This window comes from Olea europaea, unplaced genomic scaffold (genome assembly GCF_002742605.1).
Source record: "Olea europaea var. sylvestris unplaced genomic scaffold, O_europaea_v1 scaffold419, whole genome shotgun sequence".
Classification (NCBI taxonomy): Eukaryota; Viridiplantae; Streptophyta; class Magnoliopsida; order Lamiales; family Oleaceae; genus Olea; species Olea europaea.
Genome location: NW_019261692.1, coordinates 30,328 through 38,620, shown reverse-complemented (window position 1 = coordinate 38,620; position 8,293 = coordinate 30,328). Strand labels below are relative to the sequence as shown.

The 8,293-nt window shown below is 34.7% G+C and overlaps 1 pseudogene; it reads left to right on the top strand.

The window, feature by feature from the left end:
• The first annotated feature begins 744 nt into the window (after window positions 1–744).
• LOC111387705 lies at window positions 745–8,261 on the top strand (annotated as a pseudogene).
• The last annotated feature ends 32 nt before the right edge of the window (window positions 8,262–8,293 follow it).

The window sequence follows — 8,293 nt, the reverse complement described above, 5'->3', positions numbered from 1 at the left end:
TATTCTAAGACACAGAACAGTGACACATACTCACAACAAAATGATTTGGCTGAAAGAATGAACCGAACTATTCTTGAGAGAATTAGATGTATGTTATTAGGTTCTGGTCTTCCCAAGTTAATTTGGGGATAAACCTCAAAAACTACTAGTTATCTCTTAAATAGAAGCACCGCTAGTGCTATACAATTTAAATCCCTTAAAGAAGTTTGGACAAGAAAACCTCTGGATTTGAGCAATCTGGAAATATTTGGTTGTGTAGCCTTTGTACACCAATCGGAAGGGAAACTTGAACTTAGAGCCCTTAAGTGTGTGTTTTTGAGCTATGGTGGAGAGGTAAAGGGTTATAGACTTTGGGTAAAAGAGACTAAAGGTTAAAAGATCATTGTGAGTAGAGATGTAGTATTTAACGAGTTTGGTTTGCCTTGTTTGAAATCTGAAAATAACACTAATGAATCTGGTCAAACTGAAAATGAAGGAAGGGAAACTGAAATTAAGGCGGAGCAAGTTAATAATGATAATCTAAAACCTGATCATATTGAAAATAGTGATATTGAGGCTCAAAATATTAATGAAACTGATCAAAATGAATCCGATTTTGAAGTTAATCAACCCTTAAATGATTATCAACTTGCTAGAGATAGAGAAAGGAGAGCAATAAGACCACCTGTGAGATTTGATGATGAAATATCCCTTCTTACAGTTTAAAGGTTCATTGAGAATGAACCTAAGTCCTTTGAAGATGCTATGACTAGCAAGAACTCTAAGCATCGGCTAACTGCAATGCATGATGAGATGGAATCTTTGAGGAAGAATAAAACTTGGACCTTAGTCAAGAGAGCTAAGGAAAAAAGAGTTATAGATTGCAAGTGGATCTATAAAATCAAAAGAGGTGAAAAAGATGAGAACGACAATAGATACAAAGCAAGACTTGTGACTAAAGGTTTTGCTCAAAAGGAGTGGATAGACTTTAATGAAATATTTTCCCCCATTGTAAAATTTACAACTGTTAGAGTCATACTTGCCCTTATAGCTCAATTTAATTGGGAATTGGATCAATTAGATGTAAAAACTGTGTTTTTAAATGAGGATCTTGAAGAAGCCATTTTTGTGGAACAACCTAACGGATTTGAAGTGAATAAAAATTCAAATTTAGTATGCCTTCTTAAAAAGTCACTTTATGGTTTAAAACAAGCTCCAAGACAATGGTACAAGAGATTTGACACTTTTGTACTTGGACTTGATTTTAAAAGAAGTAATTTCGATACCTGTCTTTATTGTAAAGGAAACTGAGGTAAGAATTCACTATATCTTCTACTTTATGTGGATGACATGATTTTAGCAAGTCATTACATAAAGGAAATCGAGTCAATCAAAGACAAATTAAAATCTGAATATGAAATGAAGGACTTAGGTCCTGTTAGAAAAATTTTGGATATTGAAATTAAAAGAAATAGAAGATAGGGCACACTAAATCTATGCCAAAAGTCTTATGTGTTTGAAAATACTTGAAAGATTTGCAATGTCATGCAAAAAGTGTGAGTTTACCTTTAGCAAATCACTTCAAATTATCTAATGATCAATGTCCCAAAACTAAAGATGAGTTTAAAAGAATGGCTAGAGTGTCATATTCTAATGCTGTGGGATCGGTTATGTATCTAATGTTTTATTCTAGGTCTGATTGGCATTTTCAATAAGTGTATTGAGTAGATACATGTCCAATCCTGGTGAAATTCATTGAGAAGCTATGAAATGGCTTCTTAGATGTATTAAAGGGACTTGTGACCTAGGAATCGAATATAAAAAACAATCTGAAGGTGTTATCTTGAGGGGTTACGCAGATGCTGATTATGCAGGTGACAAGCAACATAAAATCAACTTCTGCCTATGTGTACAATTTACGTAATTCCTGTATAAGTTGGAAATCATAATTACAAAAAATTGTTGCACTATCTTCAACTGAAGCAGAATATATAGCTGCAACTGATGCAATTAAAGAGGGAATTCGGCTAAATGGACTTTTAAATGAATTTGGCTTTACAAATGATGTTGTCTTACATTCTGATAGCCAATCTGCTATATATTTGAGTAGAAATCCTGTGTTACATAACAGATCAAAACATGTTGATGTGAAATTTCATTTTATTAGAGATGTAATTTTTCAAGGCGTTGTTAAAATTGAAAAGATTTATACATAATTTAATCCTATTGATGTTGGAACTAAAGTGCTATCTTTAAACAAGTTTTTTGACTGTTTAAAACAGTTGAATATTAACTTTTGCTGATTTGTGTATCAGGAATAAGAGCAAATGATGTCAAAACTGGAGAAATTACTATAAATGAAGCGGAATCATTCTATCAAGGTGGAGAATGTGGAGAAATTGTGGCACAATAATGGGCTGCCTTAATAACCTGCTGGACCATCTTAAATTGGACTTATGGACCGAATTATTAAGAGATAAATTGGATGTTGTTTTCTTTGGCAAAAATTGTGTTACTAAAACACGCTTTCTCTTAATTTTGAATGGATGCTTGTGATCTTGACAAATGTCACATTATGGACCGTTGGATAGGAAGATCTTCTAGGGTCTTCAATACTTAATCTTGTACTATGTTTGAAGACGCAGCCAATTCATTTTCTTCTCAACTGCCTCTCGTGTTCTCTCTCTGAAAATTCCATCTTATATTCTCCCAATTTCTGAATTTGCCCAGAAAGCTTCCTTCGACACGAATATTTGCCTTTGTATTAATCTTGAGTGATTTTATAAGGTGTATTGGTGCCATTCTTGAGTGAATGGGCACTGTCGCCGTAGTGAGGCTTATGTAGAAATTATCTTGAGTGATGTTTCTGAGTGCCACGAGTTGTATATGCCGGACAGCTTCTTGATTCAGTTGATATAGTGATTTTCTTTCGATTTGAAGGAAGCTCAAAAGGGGATTAGGACCGAATTCTGAACCTCTTGCCTTAGGACGAAAATCGAGTGTTCATTTTGTGTTTTCTACAATTTTTCTTCATTTTCAGTTTTCTATGGTATATTACTTTCAATTTTTTGTTGATTTAAGTGAACTATTTTTGTGAACTTATCGTTACATAAGAAGGTGGGGAAATGCAATTAAAACAACAAAAAGATACTTGCAAGTTTTAGGGAAAAGGTGCACATTTATTCCTTAATGTATGTATCTATGTTAAACCATGTGTATTGGACTTGTTTAATTATTGTGTGTACCCATATTTTTCTTTGTTATAATTTGCTTCAACTACATGTTATTATAGTTTTATGATTATCCGTTTTGTCAGTTAAATCTTATTTTTTACTTCTGAGCCTCTTGTCCTATTCCTCTAAAACTACTTTGTTTTGTGTCGATGTAATGCAGATTTTTCAGAAATTCTTTACTATTCTTGCTGAGCTTAATTGATTCAACGTATATCAGAGAATTTCTTACAATATTAATTTTAGAAGTTGTTTGTTCCCTGTCTAGCAGGTTAAAATCTGGGTTTGGATTACACAATTTACCATGAAACGCTTTTTTCTTTTGGTCTTACTGGCTTTCTTGAATGGTTATGGAGTTTTGAAAAGTTTCCTGTGAGAATCGGTTTGGTACTTTCTATTGATTCAATTATTGGTAAAGTTACAAAAGTTGCTATAAATGTTGTAGTAGCAGACGTGAATGCCAACTCTGATGTTCTTGGAGGAACCAAGCTCAAACTGTCATTGCATGATACTAATTTCAGTGGATTTTTAGAAATAATGAAGGGTAAATTCTTTATGACATCTACTGCTAATGATTTATGCAATTTGAATTTAATTATTTTATTGTCTCTAGTACTCTTCTAGTCTGGAGGGAAAAATAATTCTCTTATGATATTATTTTGACTTGAATCTTTTCTTTATCAAACTGTTTGATGATGAAAGCTATCCGCTTTATGCAGATAAAAATTGTAGCCATAATTGGACATCAGTCCTCCATTACCACCCATGTTGTGTCCTCTTTGAGCTCGAAGTCCCGTTATTATCTTTTCGTCGACATACCCAACCCTGTCTCCACTTCAGTTTCCACTTTTTGTGCAGAAGTCTCTCAATGACCTTTTTCAGATGGTGACAATTGTTGACATCATCAGTTACTATGGATGGAAAGAATTAATTGCTATTTATGTTGACGATGATTATGAAAGTAATGGCATAGATGCCTTATCTGATCCATTGTCTGCAAGGAACTATAAGATATCTTATAGAGCACCTTTAAGATCTCAAGCAAACATGGACGAAATAAGAGATGTTTCGGTTCAGGTGGCTTTAACAGAGTCCCGAATACTTACTTGTTCATACTTATCCCAAGAGGGGTCTAGACATAATGGCTACATCACAAGCACAATATTTAGGGATGATGAATGAGGGATACGTGTGGCTTGCTACAAATTGACTATCGACTTTCTTGGATATTAATGTAACTCTATCTTCGGAAGCAACTTAGAATATTCAAGGATTTATCACATTGCGTATATACACTACAGAATCAAAATTGAAGAAAGACTTCTTACTAGGTGGTAAAGTCTGACAAGAAAAGGGGAAAGTGGTGCCTCTATTGGTTTGAGCACATGTGGTTTGTATGCCTACAACAATGTTTGGTTGCTTGCTCATGCCATTGATACATTCTTTGAGCGGGACGAAAAATTTCTTTTTCGTCTTATCCAAAATTAAAGAAATTGCTAGGAATAAATCTACATTTAAGGCCATGAGCATCTTTAATGGAGAGAACCTGTTGCTTGACAGCATTCTAAAGGTTAATATGATTGGCATGATAGGACCATTCAGGTTTACTTCAGATATGAACCTTTTTCTCCCTTCATGTACACTCTAATTCTAATAGAAAATTATATCCTATAATTTGGCTTGGAGAAACAACACTGATTCCTTGTGGGTGGGAGTTTCTACACAATGGGAGGCACTTGATAATTGGGGACCTAAATCGAGTTAGTTTTGTTGACTTTGTTGCTCAGATACTAGGCACCGACATATTCAAAGGTTACTGCATTGATGTTTTAACTACTGCTTTAAGTTTATTGCCATATGTTGTTCCATACAAAATGATTTCCTAAGGAGATGGTCTTAACAACCCAAGTGGCATTGAGTTTATCAACTTGATTATCTCCAGGGTACGTGTAATGTCCCAAATACACCTTTTACCTCAAGAATTTTATGGCCTTAAAATGATTTTTTTAGTTTTTCTTCTACCATTCAGGCTTTTGATGATGCAGTAGGTGACATTCCAATAACCACTAACCAAACAAGAATGGTAGATTTTACCCAAACATTTGTTCAGTCTGCGCTAGTTGTAGTGGCACCTGTTAAGAAGGTTCATTCTAATACTTGGGCTTTTCTCCAACCATTTTCTTGTAAGACGTGGGCTGTCATTGGAATCTTCTTCCTATTCATGGGTGTAAGTTTTTGAGTTGGCAATTATGTGAACAAAAAGGGTCAAATTGTAATTGTTCAAAAATTTGGGGTCAATTTGTCAATATTTAAAAGTTAGGGGTCAATTTGTACTTGTGTAAAAGATGGGGACTAACTTACAATTTTGTCAAAGTATGTTAGGGTTCGAGTAGTGAAGTAGGGCAATATGTGTCGTTGAAGTTTCGCTAACTGCTCGCCAAGTGGTTGCTCAAGCATCAAAAATAGAAAGTCTTTCGCTCGCTTATCGCCTCTACTTTGCTTGAGCGAAACAGTGTCACTCGGTTTTCGCTCAAGTGACAGCGTTACCTGGAGAACCCCTATTTTCCTTTTTTCGAGATTTTGACCCGACCCATATGACCCAAAACATCTCATATAACTTGAATTGCACCGTTTTTCAGTTTTTTCTTAAGGATTGAACTTGAAGAAAATTCTCTACATCTTGAATCTTTCTTTCAATCCCACATTTTTTAAATTAGTGCAATCACTTAAAAACATCAAAACTACGTTTATCAAACACCGTAACATAACCTTCTAGAACATTTTGTTGATTCTTGAAGATCAAGGAAGGAGATCGAGATTTTGATCATTAGAGAACGGGAGTTTTCTTAAATCCACGGGAGATAGACAAAATCAAGAGTCGGGTATTGGTGTTGCATACAATCAAGGAGGGCTAGGAGCCGGAAGTTGGACCAGGATCGCTCATTCCAGGAGGGCTTTGAGAAAAATACAATCAGGAGGTCAGAAAAACGATTGTGGGTTGAATCTGACAGATTGTAAGTAATATTTTCATTTATAGTGTATCCCTATTGGTTTGGGCCCGGAGTTTTACCCACTTTGGAGTTTCTCTGTCATGAAATAATTGTGTTCTTTACAATTTCAGCACTTTATTTATTTTCGGTATTTCAACACTAGATAGTAAAATACGTGAATTGATCTGGACAAATTAATATTTGTGACTTGTTGCATTTATTAATAAATTGATTAAAAATGCCGCATAAACACCTATTCATCCCCCCTCTAGATGTTGATTAGGTCGAACTACATTATTTCAATGGGTGTAGTTGTTTGGATTTTGGAGCATAGGATAAATGACGATTTTCATGGTCCTCCTAGAAAACAATTCATTACTATTCTATGGTGAGCTTCATTGTATTTCATTTCATCTCCAAAAGAACGTTTTAAATTATACTGGAGATAATCGAAAACATTTTTACCTCCAAAATCTCAGTGAATACAAACCTATGAATGAATTAGAAGTCATATTTCTTCTGCAAGGTAAGTACTGCATTTGATTTTCTGTATCCTTCCATTTATTATTAATGTTATATTATTGGATAGTCATGTTCCTCCAAGTCATTAATATTCATCATATTCTTATCTTTGGGATTTCACCTTGCAGGTTTAGCTTTTCAACTCTCTTTTTTGACCACAGTAAGCGACTATGAAACTATGTGAACTTGCTATTAAATTACAAGTAGAAAAAGATCAAATTTTAACATGGTGATTTATGCGGGAGAAAATATTTTCGGCACTCTTGGACGCTTATTGATTATCCTATGGCTATTCGATATCTTAATAATCAACTACAGTTACACTGCTAAGCTAACATCAATCCTTACTGTGTAGCAACTCTCTTCGACAATTAAAGGAATTGGAAGTCTAATAAATAGCAAAGAACCTATAGGTTACCAGTAGGGTTCTTTTGCACGAGATTATCTTGTTGGAGAACTTGGCATTCACAAGTCTAGACTTGTTCCCTCAAGTTACCAGAAGATTATGTGAAAGCTTTAGAGGACGGTCCTCAAAATGGTGGTGTAGCCACTCTGATTGATGAGCATGCATATGCAGAAGTCTCTTTCAACATATTGTGAATTTAGTATTGTTGGTAAAGAGTTCACACAAAGTGGATAGGGATTTGTAAGTAGAATAATGCTACTTGTATATAAGTAGTTATAAAATAATTTATATACGGATGAGGTGTCAAAAAGATATGAGATTTTTTTTTTTTGGTTGAAGAAATTCTGACCAAATTATATCTCACTACATTAAATGTATGTAAATTATTATATACATGTGGCACAATCATTATAAGTATTTCTTCTCAACAGGACTTGTCATTCCTCTCCCACCCCGCCCTCGCCACAAATAACTGACAGCTTCAATTTGATTTTTTTATGTTGTAAACAGGCATTTCAACATAACTCCCAACCAGCAGTTGACATGTCAACAGCAATTCTGAGACTGTCAGAGAATGGTGATTTCCGATGAATCCATGACAAATGGCTATTAAGAAGTGCTTATAGTTTACAAGGTGTAAAGGTCAAGGTAGACAAGCCTTCGCTCACAAGCTTTGAAGGCCTCTTTCGCATGTGGATTACTATGCGTTTTAGCGTTGATCATATATTTCATAAAAATGATACGCCAATTCAGTAGACTTCAGTCTGAGTTAGCCCCTGTTTGATTTTCATTACATTACATTCTATTTTTCTCTCTCCTATTTTCAACCACACAATCTTCCATAAAATAATATTACACGTAAATCGAAAATTTTTCTTTCTTTTTCAACCACTCATTTTTCAAAAAACACTATGTATAGAATGGGGGCCAAATAGGGGCTTAGAGTCCTTTGGTGAAAGCTCAATATCATGGCAACTCCAGACATTCCTTTCGTTTGTTGATGAAAAGGAACAGGAAGTAAAAGCTCGCTCTATGCGGAGACAACAGGAGTGGGCTTCCACTAGAAGTCTTGACCAAAGTCCATCGACAGTTCAAAAGCATTCAGANCATCAAATATCGACATTGTTTCAATAATTCGTAAATGCTCATAAGTAATGTTACGAAAA